Below are 23,938 nucleotides of genomic sequence, written 5' to 3' on the forward strand. Positions count from 1 at the left end.
CTTGTGCTTAGAGAAGTCCCTGGACTAAGTCTGATGCTCTGCTGTCCCTGTCTTGAAATTCTAATGATTATTAAACAAGGGGGTTCACATTTTCATTTTGTACTGGGCCCTGCAATTATGAAGATTGTCCTGAATATACTGCCCTTTAGCTTTTATTTCTTAAACTTGGTTTTCTTAGGTGAAGAAGAGGGATGTTATTTATTGAGTAGCTCCTCAAAACCCCAATACATTAAATTATATAAAGAAGGAATTTTTTTAATAATAAAAGGCAAAAAAATTATGGAATTGAATGGCTGTACCACATGATATAGAAACTATATTAAATTGCACTACTAGCAAAACTAAGAAAATGTGGTAAAAATATGATTATAGCTAAACTTTAACACACTACTTTAGAATAGGATGGTTACTATAGTCAAAAAATTAAACAAAGACATAGAGAAATTGAGTATCCTTCCAGTAGAGATTTCCATTTTTCTATACATCCATAGAGCATTTATAAAAATAAACTGTGTGCTTAGTCACAAAGAAAATTTTAAAATCTAAAAACTTGGGAGATGTTATAGCTTACATTTGATTAGCATAATCCAATAAAATACAAAGAAATAATGAAATATTCTCCCACCAAAAATTGAGGTGAATTAAAAAATTAAATGGAGAAAAGGAATAATACAAATCCTACAGAAAAATCCAGGAGACTTATCAATCCACAGATGTTGGAGGGCTTATATACTAGGAATTGAAAAAGAAAAAAAACCATTTTTTATAAAAATGAACAAACAATGGATGTGGAGAAAATAATTTTAGCACAGATTGAGACAAGGTGTTAGTAACTATGACAAAAATGGACCATTAAAAGACATTTAAAAGGGCAATATGTATATTAACCAATAGTAAGTCCAAGTACCCCACAAATATGAAATGATGCTCAAATTTACTACTGAAAATAATATTGCACACCTACAAATATGTAATAAAAAGGGTCCTCTCAGAACTGCTGGTAGAAATATACATGGCTACTGCTTTTCTGAAAAGTAATCTGGAAACAGCTATTGAAATTTTTACAATAATGTGTATTTTTTAATTTAATACTACTCCTGGGAATCTCTCATATAAAGTAAGCCAGTGGCACATAATGACATGTGTGTAAGGAAGTCTATTATAGCTTCATTAATAGTAGGCAGAGAATAAATGGCAACAGTGAATGACCACCAGTTGTAGTATAAATTATGCCACATTCACACCATGCAATATTTATTAAAAAGAATAAATCAGAGGGGCTCCTCGGTAGTTCAGTCGATTAAGCGACCAGCTCTTGATCTCAGCTCAGGTCTTCATCTCAGGGTCATGAGTTCGAGCCCTGCACTGGGCTCCACGCTGGGTGTGGAACCTACTAAAAAAAAAATAAAAAGGAAGAAGGAGAAGTCAGAGCTAAACAACTGATTTGAAGTGCTATCCATGAGGTGTTTGTTGTTGAGTAAAATGGGTGGCTCAACAGGTATTCGTTTCACAATAGTTTTTGTAAAAGCAAAATAAGAAGAAGAAATTAAATGTATTCTAGAATAGATAAATGTCTGTATATGATTCTATGACCATGGTGAAGAAGTAGAAGGATACATACTAAGATGTTGTGAATAAGAGAATGGTATGTGCAGGAGTAGGGGAGCAGGTTATGAGTGTGAGAGGAAAAGGAGAACCAAAAATGCAAAACAAAAATTTTAAAAAGACTATACTTAGGGGTGCCAGGGTGGCTCAGTTAGTTTAGTATCTGAGCCTTGGTTTCCGCTCTGGTCATGATCTCGGGGTCCTGGGATCAGCCCAGTGTTGGGTTCCTTGCTCAGCGCAGTCTGCCTGGGATTCTCTCTCTCTTTCTCCCTCTCCCTCTACCCCTCATGCCACCTGCGTTCTCTCTCTCTCAATAGATAAATAAATATAACTTGAAGTCCAGAATTGTGATGCCACCAGCTTTGGTTTTCAACATTCCTTTGGCTATTCGGGGTCTTTTCTGGTTCCATACAAATTTTAGGATTATTTGTTCCATTTCTTTGAAAAAAGTGGGTGGTATTTTGATAGGGATTGAATCGCCTGTATAGATTGCTCTAGGTAGCATAGACATTTTAACAACATTTGTTCTTCCAATCCATGAGCATGGAACATTTTTCCATTTCTTTGTGTCTTCCTCAATTTCTTTCATGAGGGTTCTATAGTTTTCTGAGTACAGATCTTTGCCTCTTTGGTTAGGTTTATTCTTAGGTATCTCATGGTTTGGGGTGCAATTGTGAATGGGATCAACTCCTTAATTTCTCTTTCTTCTGTCTCATTATTAGTGTATAAAATTGCAACTGATTTCTGTGCATTGATTTTATATACTGCCACTTTGCTAAATTCTTCTATGAGTTTTAGCAATTTTGGGGTGGAGTCGTTTGGGTTTTCCACATAGAGTATCATGTCACCTGCAAAGAGTGAGAGTTTGACTTCTTCTTTGCCAATTTGAATGCCTTTTATTTCTTTTTGTTGTCCAATTGCTGAGGCTAGGACTTCTAGTACTATGTTGAACAACAGTGGTGAGAGTGGGCATCCCTGTTGTGTTCTTGATCCTAGGGGAAAAGCTCTCAGTTTTTCCCCATTGAGAATGATATTCACTGTGGGGTTTTTTCTGTTTTAAGATTATATTTATTTATTTGAGAGAGAGTAAGAAAGAGCGTGCAGAAGTGGAGGGAGGGAGAAGGAGAGGCAGACTCCCCTGCTGAGCAGGGAGCCTGATACAGGGCTCGATCCCAGGACCCTGGGATCATGACCTGAGCTGAAGGCAGACACTTAACCGAATAAGCCACCCAAGTGCCCCTGCTGTGGGCTTTTCGTAGATGGCTTTTATGATATTGAGGTATGTTCCCTTGATCCCTACACTGTGGAGAGTTTTAATCAAGAAAGGATGCTGTGTCAAATGTTTTTTCTGCATCTATTGAGAGGATCATATGGTTTTTGTCCTTTCTTTTATTAATGTAGTGTATCACACTGACTGATTTGCAATTGTTGAACCACCCTTGCAGCCCAGGAATAAATCCCACTTGGTCGTGGTGAATAATCCTTTTAATGTACTGTTGGATTCTACTGGCTAGTATTTTAGTGAGAATTTTTGTATCCATGTTCATCAGGGATATTTGTCTATAATTCTTTTTGGTGGGGTCTTTGGTTTTGGGATCAAGGTAATGCTGGCCTCATAGAAAGACTTTGGAAGTTTTCCATCCATTTCTATTTTTTGAAACAGCTTCAGTGCAATAGGTATGAATTCTTCTTTAAATGTTTAGCAGAATTTCCCTAGGAAGCCATCTAGCCCTGGGCTCTTGTTTGTTGGGAGGTTTTGATTACTGCTTCAATTTCCTTCCTGGCTATTGGTCTATTCAGGTTTTCTATTTCTTCCTGTTTCAGTTTTGGTAGTTTATACATCTCTAGGAATGCATCCATTTCTTCCAGACTGTCTAATTTGTTGGCATATCGTTGCTCATTATATGTTCTTATAATTGTATTTCTTTGGTGTTGGTTGTGATCTCTCCTCTTTCATTCATGATTTTATTTATTTGGATCGTTTCTCTTTTCTTTTTGATAAGTCTGGCCAGGGGTTTATCGATCTTATTAATTCTTTCAAAGAATCAGCTCCTAGTTTCATTGATCTGTTCTACCATTCTTTTGGTTTCTATTTCATTGATTTCTGCTCTAATCTTTATTAAATCTCTTCTCCTGCTGGGTTTAGGCTTTACTTGCTGTTCTTTTTCCAGCTCCTTTAGGTGTAAGGTTAGCTTGTGTGTTTGAGACTTTTCTTGTTTCTTGAGAAAGGCTTGTATTGCTATGTATTTCCCTCTTAGGACCACCTTTGCTGCATCCCAACAGTTTTGAAAAGTTGTGTTTTCATTTTCATTTGTTTCCATGAATTCCTTAAATTCTTCTTTAATTTCCTGCTTGACTCATTCATTCTTCAGTAGGATGATTTTTAACCTTCATGTATTTGAGTTCTTTCCAAATTTCCTCTTGTGATTGAGTTCAAGTTTCAAAGCACTGCGGTCTGAAAATATGCAGGGAATGATCCCAATCTTTTGATACTGGTTGAGACCTGATTTGTGACCCAGTATGTGATCTATTCTGGAGAATGTTCCATGTGCACTTGGGAAGAATATGTATTCTGTTGCTTTAGGATGGAATGCTCTGAATGTATCTGTGAATACACTGGTCCAGTGTGTCATTCAAAGCCCTTGTTTCCTTGTTGATCTTCTGCTTAGATGATCTGTCCGCTGCAGTGAGTGGGGTGTTAAAGTCCCTTACTATTATTGTATTATTATCAATGTACTTCTTTAATTTTGTTATTAATTGGTTTATATAACTGGTTGCTCCCATGTTAGGGGCATAAATATTTACAATTGTTAGATTTTCTTGTTGGACAGACCCTTTAATTATGATATAGTGTCCTTCCTCATCTCTTATTACAGACTTTGGTTTAAAATCTAATTTGTCTGCTATAAGGATTGCTACCCCAGCTTTTCTTTGATGTCCATTAGCATGATAAATGGTTTTGCACCCCTTCACTTTCAATCTGAAGGTATCTTTGGGTCTAAAATGAATCTCTTGCAATGCATATTAATGTAATCATCAAGACAGTATGGTACTGGCACAAAAACACATACACAGATCAATGGAACAGAACAGAGAACCCAGAAAGGGACCCTTAACTCTATGGTCAACTAATCTTTGGCTAAGCAGAGAAGAATGTCCAGTGGAAAAAAAGACAGTCTCTCCAACAAATGGTGTTGGGAAAACTGGACAGCAACATGCAGAAGAGTGAAACTGGACCATTTTCTTATACCAAACAGAAAGATAAACTCAAAATGGATGAAAGACCTAAATGTGAGACAGGAATCCATCAAAATCCTAGAGGAGAACATAGGCAGCAACCTCTTCGACCTCGGCTGCAGCAACTTCCTGCTAGACACATCTCCAAAGGCAAAGGAAACAAAGGCAAAAACAAACATTGGGACTTCATCAAGATAAAAAGCTTTTGCACAGCAAAGGAAACAGTCAACAAAACCAAAAGACAACCAACAGGATGGGAGAAGATATTTGCAAATGTCTCATCAGATAAAGGGCTAGTATCCAAAATCTATAAATAACTTATCAAACAACACCAAAAGAACAAATAATCCAACCAAGAAATGGGCAGAAGACATGAACAGACATTTCTCCAAAGAAGACATACAAATGGTCAACAGTCACATGAAAAGATGTTCAACACCACTTGGCATCAGGGAAATACAAATCAAAACCACAATGAGATACTACCTCACACCAGTAAGAATGGCTAAAATTGACAAGTCAGGAAATGACAGATGTTGGCGAGGATGTGGAGAAAGGGGAACCCTCTTACACCGCTGGTGGGAATGCCCTCTGGAAAACAGTTTGGAGGTTCCTCAAAAAGTTGAAAATAGAGCTACCCTACGACCCAGAAATTGCACTACTAGGTATTTACCCCAAAGATAGAAATGTAGTGATCCAAAGGGTACCCTAACGTTTATAACAGCAATGTTGACAATAGCCAAACTATGCAAAGAGCCCAGCTGTCCACTGACAGATGAATGGATAAAGAAGATGTGGAATGCTACTCAGCCATCAAAAAATGAAATCTTGCCATTTGCAACGACGTGGATGGAACCAGACGGTATTATGCTAAGCAAAATAAGTCAATCAGAGAAAGACAATTATCAGATGATCTCACTCATGTGGAATTTAAAAAACAAAACAGAGGATCATAGAGGAAGGGAGTTAAAAATAAAACAAAACGAAATCAGAGAGGGCGATAAACCGTAAGAGACTCTTAATCATAGGAAACAAACTGAGGGTTGTTGGAGGGAAAGGGGTGGGGGGAATGGGGTAACTGGGTGATGAACATTAGGACGGCACATGATGTAATGAGCACTGGGTGTTATATAAGACTGATGAATCACTGAACTCTACCTCTGAAACTAATAATACACTCTATGTTAATTAATTGAATTAAAAAAATAACAAAATGATCTTGTCACTTCAAGGAAAACAGTGACAGTATTTATTGCCAATGATAAAATTTAAGATTTCAGACAAAAATTAGAATTTTGGAAAACTTGTATCTGCAACTGTGAGCCTGACAACTTCCCAATAATCAAAGATTTTTCTGGTGAAATAGGTAGTAATATTAACAAAAATGATTTTTTTAAAATTATATAATAAAATGTGCAAATATTTAAAAAATAAAATTTTTAAAAAAGAATGTACTTAAAATAACCAGCATTTATAATACAATCTGTATTATGTATTAATGTAAAATCATTACCATGTTTAACAAAATTAAAAAAAGAAAACCCAGTGCCTATTGCCCATATGCAGGTCTTCCAGGAGAAATTCCAACTGAAGGCAAAACATGGCATTTAGTCCACCTGGGAACAATCCCAGCTCCTTGTCCTAGCCCTGGCCTCATTTCTGCCTCATTTCCTTTTTCTGAAATTTTAGTTCCAACATAATGTGGTTGAAATTTCCACAGCTGGGTAGGAAATGGGTGTACCTCCAGAAGGGTGGAAATAGTATGAATGCAAAAATACATTAAGTGCTTAATGGTATGAAGTTTCCTTTTTGGGGTGAAGAAAATGTTTTGGAACTATATAGAGGTGATGGTTGAACAATACTGTAAATGTACTAAATGCTGCTGAATTATACACTTTAAAATGGTTAATTTTATTTAAAGTAAATACTTTTCTCAATAAAAAAGGCATGAAGAATGTTATGGACAAATACATTTTGGGGTGCTATTTCTGAACTTAACTCAAAAGTCACAGTCCCTTGGATGCTTATGCCAGATATGTAGACAGGTGTGAGATAATCTAATTTAATCATTTTCTAGTTTACCTTTGAAATTTAGTTCTTGAATCTTTCAAAGGTATTATTAGCTCACCTTCATGGCACAAACTGTAGGCAAGTGACTAAAAGACACATAATTAACCCTGCAATGTTAATATATTCAGCTGACAGATCCTAGTATTCAAGAATACTATGTCCTCTTGCCATATAAAAACCTCACTCATCTTTTTCTGGAAAGCATGCCTTAGCACAAGTGCCCTGAACCTACAAGCAGCTCTCCTGGTACTTAGGACTTGTAGTTCAAGTCCTGTGTCCTAGCACTCCTGGTGATCAAACACACAGAAAGACCTATGGGAATTAAGTATAGACTTTAGAGGTAGTGGGTGGAGAGAGAGCTCATACCCAAGAAAGGGCTACTGATGCTTGCTCAAAATGACCATGCTCCTACTTTACTAGGGAATAAAACTCTGTACAAAATCCTGTAGAAATTTACACTCAGAATTGACATCCTTCCATCTATAGACTCCTATATTTATTTTATGTTTTGTTTTTTTTTTTACTGAAGTATATAGTTCACATACAATATTATATTAGTTTCAGGTGTACAATATAGTGATTTGACAATTCTATACATTATGCTATGTTCATCATGATTAAGTGTAGTTACCATCTGTCACTATATGATGCTATTACAATATTATTGACTATATTTCCTATGCTGTACTTTACATAGTGTAAAGTGTGTCTTATTTATTTTATAACTGGAAGTTTTTACCTCTTAATCCCATTCTCCTATTTTGCCTATCCCTCCACCCCATCTCCCCTCCCAACCACCAGTTTTTTCTCTGTATTTCCAAGTCCGTTTTTGTTTTGTTTTTTTAGATTCCACCTAAATATGAAATCATATGGTATTTGTCTTTCTCTCACTTATTTCACTTAACATAATGCCATTTAGGTCCACCCATGTTGTCACAAATGGCAAGATTTCATTCATTTTTATGGCTGAGTCATATTCCATTGTACATATCTATACCACAACTTCTTTATTTTTAAAGATTTTATTTATTTATTTGACAGAGAGAGACACAGCGAGAGAAGGAACACAAGCAGGGGGAGTGGGAGAGGGAGAAGCAGGCTTCCTGCTGAGCAGGGAGCCTGAGGCAGGGCTCGATCCCAGTACCGTGGGATCATGACCTGAGCCGAAGTCAAGACACTTAAAAACAGCCACTGAGGGGCCCCTATACCACATCTTCTTTATCCATTCATGTATCAGTGGACATTTGGGTTGTTCTGTATCTTGGCTATTGTAATAATGCTGTGATGAACATAAGGGTGCATGTGTCTTTTTATGTTTTGTGTGAATTAGTGTTTTGTTTTCTTTGGGTAAATAACCAGAAGTGGAAATGCTGGATCATGCTGCATTTCTATTTTTAATTTTTTTTGAGAAACCTCCATACTATTTTCCATGTCTGCACCTATTTACATTCCCACTACTAGTCCATGAGGGTTCCTTTTTCTCCACATCCTTGCCAACACCTATTATTTGTCTTTTTGATACTAGCCATTCTGACAGGTGTGGGTGACATCTCAGTGTGGTTTGGATTTGCATTTTCCTAATGATTAATGATGCTGAGCATCTTTATAGTATCTGATGGCCATCTGTATGTCTTCATTGGAAAAAAGGTCCATCTAGTTTCTCTGCTCATCTTTAAATTGGATTATTTGGTGTTTTTTGTGGTTTTTATGTGTGTGTGTGTGTGTGTGTGTATGTTCAGCTGTAGTTTTTTTTTTTCAGTTTGAAGTTTTTTTAATACATTTTGCTTATTAACCCTTTACTGTATATATCATTTATAAACATGTTCTCCCATTCAGTAGGCTGCCTTTTCATTTTGTTGATAGTTTCTTTCTCTGTGCAAAAGCTTTTTAATTTGATGTAGTTCCAATTGTTTATTTTTGTTTCTGTTGCCCTTGTCTGGTGAGACAGATCCAAAAAAAAATATTGCTAAGACCAATATCCAAGAGTTTACCACCTTTATTTTAAGGAGTTTAATGGCTTCATGTCTTACATTTAGGTCTTTAATCCATTTTGTGTTCATTTTTGTATGGTGTTAAGAAAGTGGTCCAGTTTCATTCTTTTGCATGTAGTTGTCCAGTTTTGGACACCTACTTTTATTTATTGAAAAGAACTGTCTTTTCCCCATTGTATAATTTTTGCCTGCTTTGTCATAAGTTAATTGACTATAAAAGTGTAGGTTTATTTCTGGGCTCTCTGTTCTGTTATACCGATCTCTGTGTCTATTTTTGTGCCAATACAAAATGTGATATCATCCCATTTTGGTTGCTATAGCTTTGTAGTATAGTTTGAAATCTGGGAGTGTGATACCTCCAGCTTTGTTTTTCTTTCTCAAGACTGCTTTGGCTATTTGAGGTCTTTTGTGGTTCCATACAAACTTCAGAATTATTTGTTCTAGTTCCATGAAAAATGCTATTCATATTTTGATAGGGATTGCACTGAATCTGTAGATTGCTTTGAGTGGTATGGACATTTTAACAATTTTAATTCTTCCAATCCATGAACAAAGAATATCTTTCCATTTATTTGTGTTATCTTCAATTTCTTTCATCAGTGTCTTATGGTTTTCAGAGTACAGGTCTTTCACCTTCTTGGTTAAATTCACTTCAAGCTATTTTATTCTTTAGATGCAATTATAAATGGGATTTTTTTCTTAATTTCTTTTTCTACTAGTTCATTATTAGTGTATATGAATACAACAGATTTCTATATATTAATTTTATATCCTGCGGTATTATTCAAATAGTTATTTGGTGGAGTCTTCAGGGTTTTCATATATAGTATTATATCATCTGCAAATAGCAAAAGTTTTACTTTTTCTTGTCTGATTCCAGTACTTTGTTGAATAAAAGTGGCAAGAGTGGGCATCCTTGTCTTGTTCCTGATATTTGAGGAAAAGCTTTTGGCTTTTCTCCATTGAGTATAATGTTAGTTGTGGGTTTGTCATATATGGCCTGTATTATGTTGAGGTATGTTTCTTCTATACCCAGTTTGTTACTTAGCTCACCATTCTTAAACTGAAAGCCAGGTAAAATGGATAACTGCCTCTCAGAACAGTCCCTTCAGCGCTACTCACCTCCAAGCCAACTGCATATTGTTTCCTCCCACACTGCATTAACTTAAAATAAATCCATGTACTCCTACACAAACACTACGATAGCCATCATAATACTTCCTGGCTTTCATTCTACCCCACGCCTCAAACACAGATGATTTCCCCGGGAAATTTTTTTTACACATCAACTTACTACATGTGGTAACTCTTTCCAGGAAGAAAATGTAGCTTGTGTAAGCTAATTTAAGGGGAACTTTAGTGTAAATGGAAAATTGATCCAACATCTCCAATCTGGATTCTTAGACTTTCTTCTTTTTCCTAATGTTTTTATCCTTTTGAGCTTCCTAATACAGTTTTGATTCCATTAGTTAATATCCTTTCTTTCCATATTTGTAACATCCTAGTTTCTATTTCCTTTCACCCTATTCATTCTATTCCAGCCAATCCTAGATCTAATTTACTATTTGGCTTCCTCATTCTTATATACGGGTTTTCAGTGCTTCTGGAAGAAGTAACACAAAAGCATAGACTGGTATCATTACAACTCATGAGTCTATGTTAGGCACCTGTCCACTGTTAGAACTGGAGTTGGCTTCTTGGCAAATAAGGTACATCCAAGCTGAGGTTAAGGAAAAGCAGAAACCAAGAATCTTATGGAGGAAGCCTGTTTGCAGAGAGGAGAACAGAACAGACAGGGAGGGGAGATCACATAGAGAGAAGCAGACTGAGTCAAAGGGAGAAGGGGCTAACTCTGACATTCCAGTTTTGCTATGTTGCTCTAAATCTCCCCTTTTTTGAGGTAGCTTGAGGAGATTTTTGTTCCCTGAAAACATATGATTCCTTATAAAATACAGACCTAACTTTACAGACACTTTGGTTTCTGCACCTGCCAGACTGACTATGCCCAAGTTCATTCTGCTGGACAATTTGGTTTCCATTGGCCACCACTTTCTCAACTAACCAATGTATTTGCATTATGATATAACTTTTTAAATGTGTCTATTAGTATTTTCTCATTAGACTGCAAGTTCTAAATTGCATCTTTCATTTCTTTTTATGCCTGTGAATGTATAGTCTAGAGCTCTATGACCATATTCATAGTAGATGATCTTTAGATATTTACTGAATAAATAAATAAATAAATGACTCATTCATTATTAGTCTTCAGAAAGATGATAATAGCAAGAAGCTCTAGAGTCTTAGGGCTCAGAAAGGATAAGAAATGAGAGAGGAAGAAACACAAACGAAAGAAATACTGGCATTACTTCCACCAAAATTCAAAAGAGGAACAGGAGGATAGGCCAACAGATTGAGCCATTCCTGAGGCCAAAGCATGAGACAGGCAGGAATGGTCTTCCAGCATTCTAGGTCTCTGCATTTAATCTCCCCTTCTGACCTGCCATTGACATTCAAAGGGTACCAAAATAAAAGTGAGCAGAAATATCTAATTATATTTACATTTTAAAGGCAGGGGAAAATATATTTGCAGAACTGAACATTGTTTTACCAGTAACCTTACTACCTGCAATCTAAAAGACATCATCACCTTAGTTTATTTTGTTTTGTTTGCTGTGCTTATTTCTGGAATTGTGGTTTCTCTTTAGAATAGCTTCAGAGTGGAAACATGTGAATACTCCTGAGTTATTAAAACAACCACTACACTCTTCACATTCAAATGTGTCAAATATAAAAGGTAACTACTTTACTAAGCTATGAACATAATATTTGGGGGCAGAAAATAAGAGGAAAGAAGTCTCTACAAGAAATGCCTACAAGTGATGAAATGCCTACACTTGCAAGAAATGCCTAAAAGTGATCCAACCTTCTGCTCTTTAAAGTTTGGGCATCTAAAGAGAAACATCATGGGGCCACAACTTCATCTGGTTAAATATATGGTTTTAAAACACTAAGCTATTCATTTACAGGTTTCTGCTTAAATTTTCAACCACATTTTTAAGCACAAAACTTAGTGGTTCATGAGTTAACAAGATGCCACCAAAGAAAACATTGCTTCATGGGTGTTGCTCTTGAGATCCTTGGAAATGTCAGAATGCAATGGTCCTCCTCTTCCCACAAAGTGACCCTTTAAATTTGAAAGGCATTGGTTTGCTAATGGTTGGTTTCAGGCTGCAGTGTTCCACAAACTGTTTTGTTCTTTCTCTATGGTCTGGTAATGATATGCCTCAAGGAATGGTGGCTGATATTCTTTTCATTTTCCTCCCTTATTTTCTCACTAAAATGTTTAATTAGTGAAAAGGCAACATATTTATAGATATAATTAAACAGTACAGGAAGGACTGTTTTAAATATATGCACAACATGTTATATTTAGATATATACACACACATATATTTAAAGGATACTTTAAGTTCATACACATGTGATTCAGAAAACTGTACTACTAGGCAGGGCATGATAAAAGTGAAATGATACACGAACAACAAATTCTTTGAGATGTTCCAAGATAAAAAGAATATATTATGTAAAAATTATAAAATATTTAAGATACCAGAAATGAAATATAGTAATGGCTTACAATAACAGACATTATCCACTCATTTCTCATAAGGACTTTAAAATAGGTATCGGGGCGCCTGGGTGGCTCAGTCATTAAGCGTCTGCCTTCGGCTCAGGTCATGATCCCAGGGTCCTGGGATCGAGCCCCGCATCGGGCTCCCTGCTCAGCAGGAAGCCTACTTCTCCTTCTCCCACTCCCCCCGCTTGTGTTCCTGCTCTCGCTATCTCTCCCTCTCCGTCAAATAAATAAATAAAATCTTTAAAAAATAAATAAATAAAAAATAAAATAGGTATCATAATCCCCATATTAAAAATATGGAAGCTGAGGATGAGAGAAGCTAAAATGAGTTTTAATTCTAATAAAAGATGTATGGAGAGTTATGTCATCAATTTCTAAATTAACTATTTGCTCTTACAACATTATTTAAAGGTGACAATGTAGTGAAAATCAGTGACATAATATTTTGAACAAGACTAATGCTCTGTAGTCAAATTTGGTTTCTAAATTTCTTAATAGGAAGTCCCAAACCAGGAGTTAATGCAGGCTGAAAAGAAAGGTCCTGGAATCAGGAGAACAAAGGAAGAGATAATGTACTCCAAAGGGTTATAGAACTATGAAAAATAAATATCACAAATAATGTGTGAGAATAAATTTTTTGTAGAGTAATTCAGTAAATCATGTAAATAAAAATAATTAAATACAAAAGTTAATTTAATTTAAAGTAAGAACAGTATTGTTCTATTTTTTGTTAAGATTTTATTTATTTATTTGACAGAAAGAGAATGACAGAGAGAGCACACAAGCAGGGGGAGCAGCAGGCAGAGGGGGAAGGAGAAGCAAGCTCCCCGCTGAGCAGAGAGCCCAATGCAGGGCTTGATCCCAAGACCCTGGGATCATGACCCAAGCCGAAAGCAGACATTTAACCAACTGAGCCACCCAGGCAACACAGAATAGTATTATTTCATTTAAAGGTATATATATATCTTTTAAGATTTATTTATTTTAGAGAGAGAGAGCGAGAGCACATGCACATGAGTGGGAGAGGTGGGGGAGAGAGAATTTCAAGCAGACTCCATGCTCAGCATGGAGCCTGAGGCCAGGGTCAATCTCACAACCCTGAGATCATGACCTGAGCTGAAACCAAGAGGATGCTTAACCAACTGCACCACCCAGGTACTCTGTATTACATTTAATACAAGAGTCCAATTAACAAGTCCTATCAGTAACAACTGGCCACCTAGATAAATGAAAATTTAAGATATTAGAGAACAAAAATTCTTAGTTACACCTGAAATGCTTTATACATTTCCTATGCTGGCAAAGTTAAAACAAGAAGTGAGATCTTCATTTTCACACAAATTTGCAGCAGATATATTTCCAAGCTCAAATTACAATTCCAGCAGTGTTTGTTAGACCTGGATACAAGTATAAAGAAAATTTTCATATTTCAACATTCACTGAGTAAAAACGAAAAATTCATTTAACTGAATTTTAATGAAAGCAACTGAAGAGCTTCTATCTAGATACCTTCAATTGAATGTGATTAATCTATAATATAATGGATTCTCTGAGCCACCTTTAACTCAGCACATTCCAGCTTACCCTCTCCCAGCTGCTCTGTCAGGACTTATCGGCCTTAGCATCTTCTTGAGGTATACTTAATATACAAGAACCTTGCACATATTTAATGTGTACATTTTGATGAGTTTGGACATATGCATATACCTGTGACACCATCACCACAATCAAGCAGATGCACACCAACCTGATGGAGGAGACAAACAGGACAATCTTGGGTGGCTGTCTTCAAAAACCTGTACTTGTTTTCTCAAGGTCACATAGCTCTGCATCAGATAGCAACAGAGCTTCAGCAATAACAGGAGATGCCATCTTAGATTAATTAAAAGTGGAGTCCAATGTGGGGCTTAAAATCACCACCCTGAGATCAAGACCTGACCTGAGACCAAGAGTTGGATGCTTAACTGACTGAGCCACTCAGGAGCCCCTAAAGGACTACATTTTAAATACAGTTTGGAAACTATTCTTTTATATACACTTGCACCATGGAAAAAGTTGGAAGTTGTGACTTTGACATAAGTAGCAGTCAGCATCAGGTGAAATAGAGACAGTAGTAGACTGGCCAGGGGAGGACAGCTGCTTCTATAGATGTGTAAGGGGTTCTCTGGAGGCAGCAACACTCTTCTGAGTTTAAATGTATTTTTGATCTCTAATATACAGAAGTTTGGAAATTCAGTAACACCTTAATTATTATTATATGAAAGTAGAATTAAAGAAGAATTGTGTTGGTTTAGGAAGCAAAAATATAGGAGTGGACTTTTTGATCAATTTGGCTGCTTTCTCAAAGGTAATTTTTACTTATTTATGATAGTTCTGTCCATGTCTGTTGAATGTGGTTAAAAGCATATGGATCTCTGAAAATGTGAGTAGTACTATTCCCAAATGGCTGAAACAAAATGGGTAAAGAAAAGCCTGCTGGGTAGGTGAAAAAGTTAAGATAGTTTTTCCTGTTCTTATTGAACCTCAAGCAAAATGAGAGGACCAAGGCCAGCTTTTTCTCCACCTATCTGGAGTTAATAACGTGAAGACGAATTTGAATTACTCTTTGTAACCAACTCATATGATTATTACCGACAGGAGAGGTAATCAATACTAGCAAGATGAGATCATCATCAGTGATGACTTCCAACCTCATCTACTTTTTAAGGTCTTTGAGTAAAGCATGGCTCTTGGGGGGCTGAAATGAAAAACAGAGAGAGTGAAAGAGAAGGAAGTCACTGCCCTCAACTTCTTTCATTAATTTGCTTACCATACAAAGAAATAAGTGGAAATGCTGACAAATGTTATCTGTGAATGCTTTAGATTTTGTTCTTGTTATGTTGTTTGGTTTTGGTTTGCCCCTTAATGCCATGGCTTTATGTGACTACTAGTTGAATATCTTTGCATTCAAAACTTTGGGTCATAGAATCTTAAGATTACTAGGGTAATACTGTTGCTTATGATTTTATATTTGTTGAGGATTTAAAACAAAAACAAAAGAAAATAAACCGATTGCTCTGTTAATACCTGCTAAAAAATTGATAATGTAATGGCAAGCTAAAAGGCAAATATCAAGGGACTAATCTAATAGAATTCTATAAATGTCTTCCAAATGGACAAACATGCTCAATTAAAATAACATGCTAATGGACTGATGTCAGCACTTGGGAGGACCTGTCTGTGTGAACAGACATTTTCAGAGATAAAAAATGCAAAATCTCATTTCATTCATTGATGTATCTTTCCAATCAATTTCAATGAGAGAGAACACTAGCACTGAACATTTTACAATATTTAAAGAAATATGTATAATTTGTACTTCAGAAAAGAAAGAAGACTTAATTGACATTGATGTGGATTTCTAATTTCTTATCCAATCTGAAATCTTTGTTCTTTAATTATAGTATTTGGTGTAGCTGGAACTCTCAGCCAGTCATGCTGGTGAGTACTCTACCCACCACTGTACCATTACACAGTGGACATTACAGCCAGCTGCGCTGGGAGCCAGCCCCATCACCAGCATACCCACAATAGTAACAGCCAGTCACAACAGAAGGGTGCATACAGCCCTCACAGGGCATACCTCTGGAGTGCCTGGTTCTGGTGACCAGGAGGATTGTACCTCTGGGCCCCACAAAATACCCTCTACATTAGGCAACTACCTTCAAAATCAGGAGATGTAGCTGAACCTACCTATTACACAGAAACAAACACAGAAGAGTTACACAAAATGAGGAGACAGAGGAACATATGCCAAATAAAAGAATAAGACAAACTTCAGAAAAACAACTAAACAAAATGGAGATAAGCAATCTACTTGACAAAGAGTTCAAAGTAATGGTTATAAAGATACTCACTGAATTTGGAAAAAAAGAGTGGATGAACACAATGAGATCTTCAGAAAAGAGACAGAAAATATAAAAAAGAACAAATCACAGCTGAAAAACAAAATAACTGAAATGAAAAATACACTAGAGAAAAACCAACAACAGATTAAAAGATGCAGAAGAACAGATCAGTGATCTGAAAGATGGGGTAATGGAAATGAAACTGGGCAGCAAAAAGAAAAAAGAATTTCTGAAAGTGAAGATAGGTTAAGGGACCTCTGGGACAACATCAAGAACACTAATACTTGCATTATAGAGTTCTCAGAAGGAGAAAAGACAGAAAGGGGCAGAAAACTTATTTGAAGAAATAAGTCCTGAAAACTTCCCTAACCTAAGGAGGGAAAAAGACATCCAGGTCCAGGAAGCATAGAAAGCACCAAACAATATGAATCCAAAAAGGCCCACACCAAGACACATACTAATTAAAATGTCAAAAATTACAGATAGAGAATCTTAAAAGCAGCAAGAGAAAAGCAAATAGTTACATAGAAGGGAATACCCATAAGACTATGAGCTTATTTTTCAGCAAAAACTTTGCAGGCCAGAAGGCAGTGGTATGATATACTCAAACTGTCAAAAGAAAAAAATCCAGGGCGCCTGGGTGGCTCAGTTGGTTAAGTGACTACCTTTGGCTCAGGTCATGATCCTGGAGTCCCAGGATCAAGCCCCACATCGGGCTCCCGGCTCAGCGGGGAGCCTGCTTCTCCCTCTGATCCTCTCCCCTCTCATGGTCTCTCTCACTCTCTCTCAAATAAATAAAATCTTAAAAAAACAAAACAAAACACTTCCAAGAATACTCTACCCAGCAAGGTTATCATTTAGAATTGAAAGAGAGATAAAGAGTTTCCTAGAGAAACGAAAGTTAAAGGAGTTCATCACTATGAAACAGACCTTACAAGAAATGTTAAAGGGACTTCTTTAAGTGGAAAAGAAGAGGACATAACTAGAAGTAAGAAAATAATGAAAGAAAACACTTCACTGGTAAAAGCAAACATATAGTGAAGGTAGTAGATCAATCACTTGTGAAACTAGTATGAAAGTTAAAAGATAAAAGTAGTAAAATCAACTCTATCTACAATAATAAGTTCAGGATTCACAAAATGAAGAGATGGAAAACATGACATCAAATACATAAAACATGGGGGGAGGAGGTAAAAATACAGTGCTTTTACAATGTGCTAAAACTTAAGTAACCATTAAACTTAAAATGGAGTGCCATATACATAGGGTGTTATAAATGAACCTCATGGTAACCACAATCAAAAATCTATAATAAGTACATTAAAAAGTAAAGAAAAAGGAAGCCAAGCATAACACTAAGAAAGTCATCAATCATAGGGAAGAGAACAAGAGAAGAAAGCAGAAAAGTATAAAAACAACCAGAAAACAATTAACAAAATGGCAGTAAGTACACACCTATCAATAATTACTTTAAATGTAAATAGACTAAATGCTCCAATCAAAAAGATATTCTGTGGAAGTAGAAATGAAAAAAAAAAAAAAAAAAACTGGGGTAGCAATACTCATATAAGACAAAATATGTTTTAAAACAGAGACTGGAAAGAAAACAAAGAAGGGCATTATATAATAATAAAGGAATCAATCCACCAAGATCAATATAACAATTGCCTCTACACAACATAGAAGCACCTAAATATATAAAGTGTTAACAGACATAGTGGGAGAAATTGACAGTAATAGAATAATAGCAGGAGACTTTAATATCCCACTTACATTAATGAATAGATCATCCAGACAGAAAATCAATAAGGGAACAGTGGCTCTGAACAACACATTAGACCAGGTAGATTAACAGATATATACAGAATATTCTTAAAAAACCAGCAGAATACACATTCTTTTGAAGTGCACATGGAACATTCTCCAGGACTGATCACACTAGGCTACAAAACAAGTCTCAATAAATTTTTAAAAGATTGAAATCATAACAAATAGGAGCGTGAGAAGATGGTGGAAGAGGAGAATCCTAAGCTCACCTCATCCCATGGATACATCTAGACAATATCCACATCACTGTTACTAACCCAGAAAATGAACCAAAGATTGATAGAACAGACTCTCTATGGTTAATCATAGAGAGGAAGCCACACCAAAAAAAAAAGAAGAAGTAAGGGCAGAGACATGGTGGGTAACCAAACTAACCTGTGAAACTAACCACAAAAATGAGAATCACCACAAGCACGGAGAAGAGAGAGGAAAAGACCGCACACCAGCCACCCCAGACACGAGGGACCTGCACTGGGAAGATGAGTGCCCATAACATTCAGCTTTGAAAACCAGAGGGGGTTAACTTTGAGAGTTTCTATAGTCAGTGGGGCTTAACACCCAGAATTTTAAAAATCAGAGGGATTGACTCTAGGAGAGCCAGAGGGCCACAGAAAACAGTCCCTGCCCTTAAAAAGACAGGATAACAAACAACCCCTCCTAGATACAGCATAGAAGGAGCAATTTAAGAAGCACATGGGGTAAGTGGGAAGGTTTATTTGCTAATCTCAGAAACTGCAATGAAGAGGCAGAAATCTTTAAGTCACTTCTCCAAGAACAAAAGAGCTGATGGGTGCCATTTCTTTACCCTGCTCCCCCCCCCCCCAGCCTAGATACCCAGACACCTGTGGGAACCAGAGCAAACACTCACCACCTAGCATGCTGACACCATGCACCCTGCCCCCCTGTTCTCCTGCAGACTCACCCCACCCAATCCAACCCACTCAGTAGGAGCCCATCCAAAGTGGCACATGTTAGTGCAAGAAGTCCAGACAGTGGCCAGAATCACTCCAAAGTGACTCTTGTCCTGGGGAGAGGGGAAGATAACCATACATACCAGTGTGACCACAGCCCCAGCAGTGGGCTGGGGACAGACATCTGAGATGACTGCCAACCCTGCCCACTGACAAAAACCTCACAGGGGGCATCACAAAGAGAGATCCTTGTAGTTTAGAGTCAATGCAACCCCAAAAGACACTGGAGGCAGACATCTGGCCTGACTGCAGGCTGTACCCACCAACAAAAGCCTCAGGGGACAATGTAGGGAAAGTATCCTGCAGTTTGGTGTAACCACAGTTACAGCAAACAGGCCAAGGGCAGGTATGTCGTCTGACCCAACTACAAACCAAAGGTAGCCCCAGACTGGCCTTTTAACAACACAGGGACCAAACACTGCCCAGAACAGACAAAAAGGACTATTGCAGCAAATTGTACTGAAGGCAAACAAGACTCAACCACAACAGCAGGGTACACAAAACACATGAGAGACACCCTTGAAGAGCATGTCTCTGATGGACAGAAGACACTGTACTGCAGGGTACCACAGGACCTCTTCTTCATAAGGCCATTACTTTCAAGATCAAGAGACATAGTGGACTTTCCTAATACACAGAAAAAGAGAGTTAGACAAAAGAGGTGACAAAGGAATATGTCCCAAATGAAAGAACAGGACAAAATCACAGCAAAAGAGCTAAATGAAACAGAGACAAGCAACATGTCTGATAGATAATTCAAAGTAACAGTCATAAAGATATTTACAGGACTTGAGAAAAGAGTGGAGGATCTCCCTGAGACCTTCAACAAAGAGGAAATATAAAAAAGAATCAATTAGAGATGAAAAGCTCAGTAACTGAAATTAAAAATATACTGGAGGGAATAAACAGTAGACCAGAGGAATGAGAGGAATGGATCAGGAGGCTGGAAGACAGAGTAATGGAAAGCAACCAAGCTGAACAGGAAAAAGAAAAAGAAAAATTGAGAATAGGTTGAGGGAACTCAGCAACACCATCAAGTGAAATAACATTTGCATTATAGGGATCCCAAGAGAAAAGAGAGAAAAGGGGGCAGAAATTGATTCAAAGAGAAAACAGCTAAAAACTTCCCAAGCCTGGGAAAGAAAACAGAAATCCAGATGTAGGAGGCACAGAGAAACCCCAACAAAATCAACCCAAGAAGGTTCGCATCAAAACACGTAATTATTAAAATGGCAAAAAGTATTGAAAAAAGAGAGAATTTTAAAAGGAGGAAGAGAAAAGAAAACAGTTAAATACAAGGGAAACCCCATAAGGTTATCAGCTGAGTTTTCAGCAGGAAAGAAGGGAGTGAAATGATATATTCAAAGTGCTGAAAGGAAAACATCTGCAACCAAGAATACTGTATCCAGAAAGGCTATCATTCAGAACAGAAGGAGAGATAGAGTTTCCCAGACAAACAAAAGTTAAAGGAATCTATCACCACTAAACTAGCCTTACAAAAAACATTAAAGGAAATTCTTTGAGTGGAAAAAAAAGGCCATAATCGGGTAAGAAAATTAGGAAAGAAAAAAATTTCACAACTATATATAAACATAACAAAAGTAGTAGATTAATCACTTATAAAAGCAGTACACAGCTTAAAGCACAAAAGCAGTAAAATCAATTTATCTATAAAAATCACTCAAGTGATTCACAAAAGGATGTAAAGAATAACTTCATATACATAAAACATGGGAGGGGAGTAAAAATGTACTGTTTTTAGAATGGGTTTAAACTTAAGCAATCATCAACTTAATATAGACTGCTGGATGCATAAGATGCTATACATGAACTTAATAGTAACCACAAATCAAAAAAACTAATAGATACGCAAAAATAAAGTGAAAAAAATCCAAGCATATCACTAAAGAAAGCCATCAAACCACAAGGGACAAGAGCAAGAGAAAAAAGGAATGGAAAAGAAATACAGAAACAACTGCAAAATAAGTAACAAATGGCAATAAACATAGCTATCAATAATTACTTTGACTATAAATAGACTAAATGCTCCAACAAAAAACACAGAATAATTGAAAGGCTAAAAAAGGAAGACCCATCATATGCTGCCTACAAGAGACTCACTTCAGACCTAAAAACATATACAGACTGAAAAATGAAGGGATGGGAAAATATTTACCATGCAAATTGGAGTAGCAATACTCATACTGGACAAAACAGACTTTAAAACAAAGCCTATAATAAGGGACAAGGAAGGACACTACACAATGATAAAACAATCCAACAAGAGGGAGTAATAATTTTAAATATTTATGCACCCAACATGGGAGCACCTAAATACATAAAGTAACTATTAACAGACATAAGGAAAGAAATTTACAGTAATACAATAATAGTAGAGGACTTTAACAGCCCACTTAGGTCAATGGATAGATCATCCAGACAGAAAATCAACAAGTAAACAGTGGCTCTGAATGATACATTGAACGAGATGGACGTAACAGATATATTCAGAACATTCCATCCTAAATAGCAGAATATAGATTCTTTTTTTTAAATTTTTTTAATTAACATATAATGTCTTATTTGTTTCAGAGGTACAGGTCTGTGATTCATTGGTCTTACACAACTCACAGCGCTCACCATAGTACTTACCCTCCCCAATGTCCATCACCCAGATACCCCATCCCTCCCACACCCCTCCACTCCAGCAACCCTCAGTTTGTGTCCTGAGATTAAGAGTCTCTTATGCTTTGTCTCCCTCTTTTGTTTCGTCTTGTTTCATTTTTCCCTCCCTTCCCCTATGATCCTATGTCTTGTTTCTCAAATTCCTCATATCAGTGAGATCATGATACTTGTCTTTCTCTGACTGACTTATTTTGCTTAGCATAATACCCTCTAGTTCCATCCACGTCATTGCAAATGGCAAGATTTCATTTTTTGGATGGCTGTATAATATTCCATTGTATATATATATACCACATCTTCTTTATCCATTCATCTGTTGATGAACATCTTGGCTATTTCCATAGTTTGGCTATTGTGGCCATTGCTGTTATGAACATTGGGGTGCATGTGCCCCTTTGGATCACTACATTTGTATCTTTGGGGTAAATACCCAGTAGTGCAATTGCTGGGTCATAGGGTAGCTCTATTTTCAACTTTTGAGGAACCTCCATACTGTTTTCCAGAGTGGCTGCACCAGCTTGCATTCCCACCAACAGTGTAGGAGGGTTCCCCTTTCTCTGCATCCTTGCCAACATCTGTCATTTCCTGAATTGTTAATTTTAGCGATTCTGACTGGTGTGAGGTGGTATCTCATTGAGGTTTTGATTTGGATTTCCCTGATGCCGAGCGATGTGGAGCACATCTTCCTGTGTCTGTTGGCCATTTGAATGTCTTCTTTGCAGAAATGTCTGTTCATGTCTTCTGCCCATTTCCTGATTGGATCATTTGTTCTTTGGGTATTGAGTTTGATAAGTTCATTATAGATTTTGGATACTAGACCTTTATTTGATATGTCATTTGCAAATATCTTCTCCCGTTCTGTCGGTTGTCTTTTTGGTTTTGTTGACTGTTTCCTTTGCTGTGCAAAAGCTTTTTATCCTTACGAAGTCCCAATAGTTCATTTTTGCCCTTGCTTCCCTTGCCTTCGGCGATGGTTCTAGGAAGAAATTGCTGCGGCTGAGATCAAAGAGGTTGCTGTCCGTGTTCTCCTCAAGGATTTTGATGGATTCCTGTCTCACATTTAGGTCTTTAATCCATTTTGAGTCTACTTTTGTGTGTGGTGTAAGGAAATGGTCCAGTTTCATTCTTCTGTGTGTGGTTCTCCAATTTTCCCAACACCATTTGTTGAAGAGACTTTTTTCCATTGGACATTCTTTCCTGCTTTGTTGAAGATTAGTTGACCATAGAGTTGAGAGTCCATTTCTGGGCTCTCTATTCTGTTCCATTGATCTATGTGTCTGTTTTTGTGCCAGTACCATACTGTCTTGATGATGACAGCTTTGTAATAGAGCTTGAAGTCCGGAATTGTGATGCCGCCAGCTTTGCTTTTCTTTTTCAACATTCCTCTGGCTATGCGGGGTCTTTTATGGTTCCATACAAATTTTAGGATTATTTGTTCCATTTCTTGGAAAAAAGTGGATGGCATTTTGATAGGGATTGCATTAAATGTGTAGATTGCTCTAGGTAGCATAGACATTTTCACAGTATTTGTTCTTCCAATCCATGAGCATGGAACATTTTTCCATTTCTTTGTGTCTTCCTCAATTTCCTTCATGAGTATTCTATAGTTTTCTGAGTACAGATCCTTTGCCTCTTTGGTTAGGTTTATTAATAGGTATCTTATGGTTTTGGGTGCAATTGTAAATGGGATCGACACCTTAATTTCTCTTTCTTCTGTCTTGTTGTTGGTGTATAGAAATGCAACTGATTTCTGTGATTTTATATCCTGCCACTTTACTGAATTCCTGTATGAGTTCTAGCAGTCTTTGGGGTTTTCCACATAAAGTATCATATCATCTGCAAAAAGTGAGAGTTTGACTCTTCTTTGCCAATTCGGATGCCTTTTATTTCTTTTTGTTGTCCAACTGCTGAGGCTAGGACTTCTAGCACTATGTTGAACAGCATTGGTGATAGTGGACATCCCTGCCTGTAGTGTTCCTGACCTTAGGGGAAAGGCTCTCAGTTTTTCCCCACTAAGTATGATATTTG

The 23,938-nt window shown here is 36.9% G+C and overlaps 1 long non-coding RNA gene across 1 annotated transcript in view; it reads right to left on the minus strand.

Moving 5' to 3' along the window:
- Positions 1–1,237: 1,237 nt before the first annotated feature.
- Positions 1,238–23,938, minus strand: part of LOC144381259 (uncharacterized) — a 47,542-nt gene continuing 24,841 nt past the window's right edge. Inside the window, exon 2 of the long non-coding RNA XR_013446151.1 lies at positions 1,238–1,393. This is a non-coding gene — a long non-coding RNA (uncharacterized LOC144381259). The remainder of the gene's footprint in view (positions 1,394–23,938) is intronic.

The sequence above is a fragment of the Halichoerus grypus genome, chromosome 3 (assembly GCF_964656455.1).
Source record: "Halichoerus grypus chromosome 3, mHalGry1.hap1.1, whole genome shotgun sequence".
NCBI lineage: Eukaryota > Metazoa > Chordata > Mammalia > Carnivora > Phocidae > Halichoerus > Halichoerus grypus.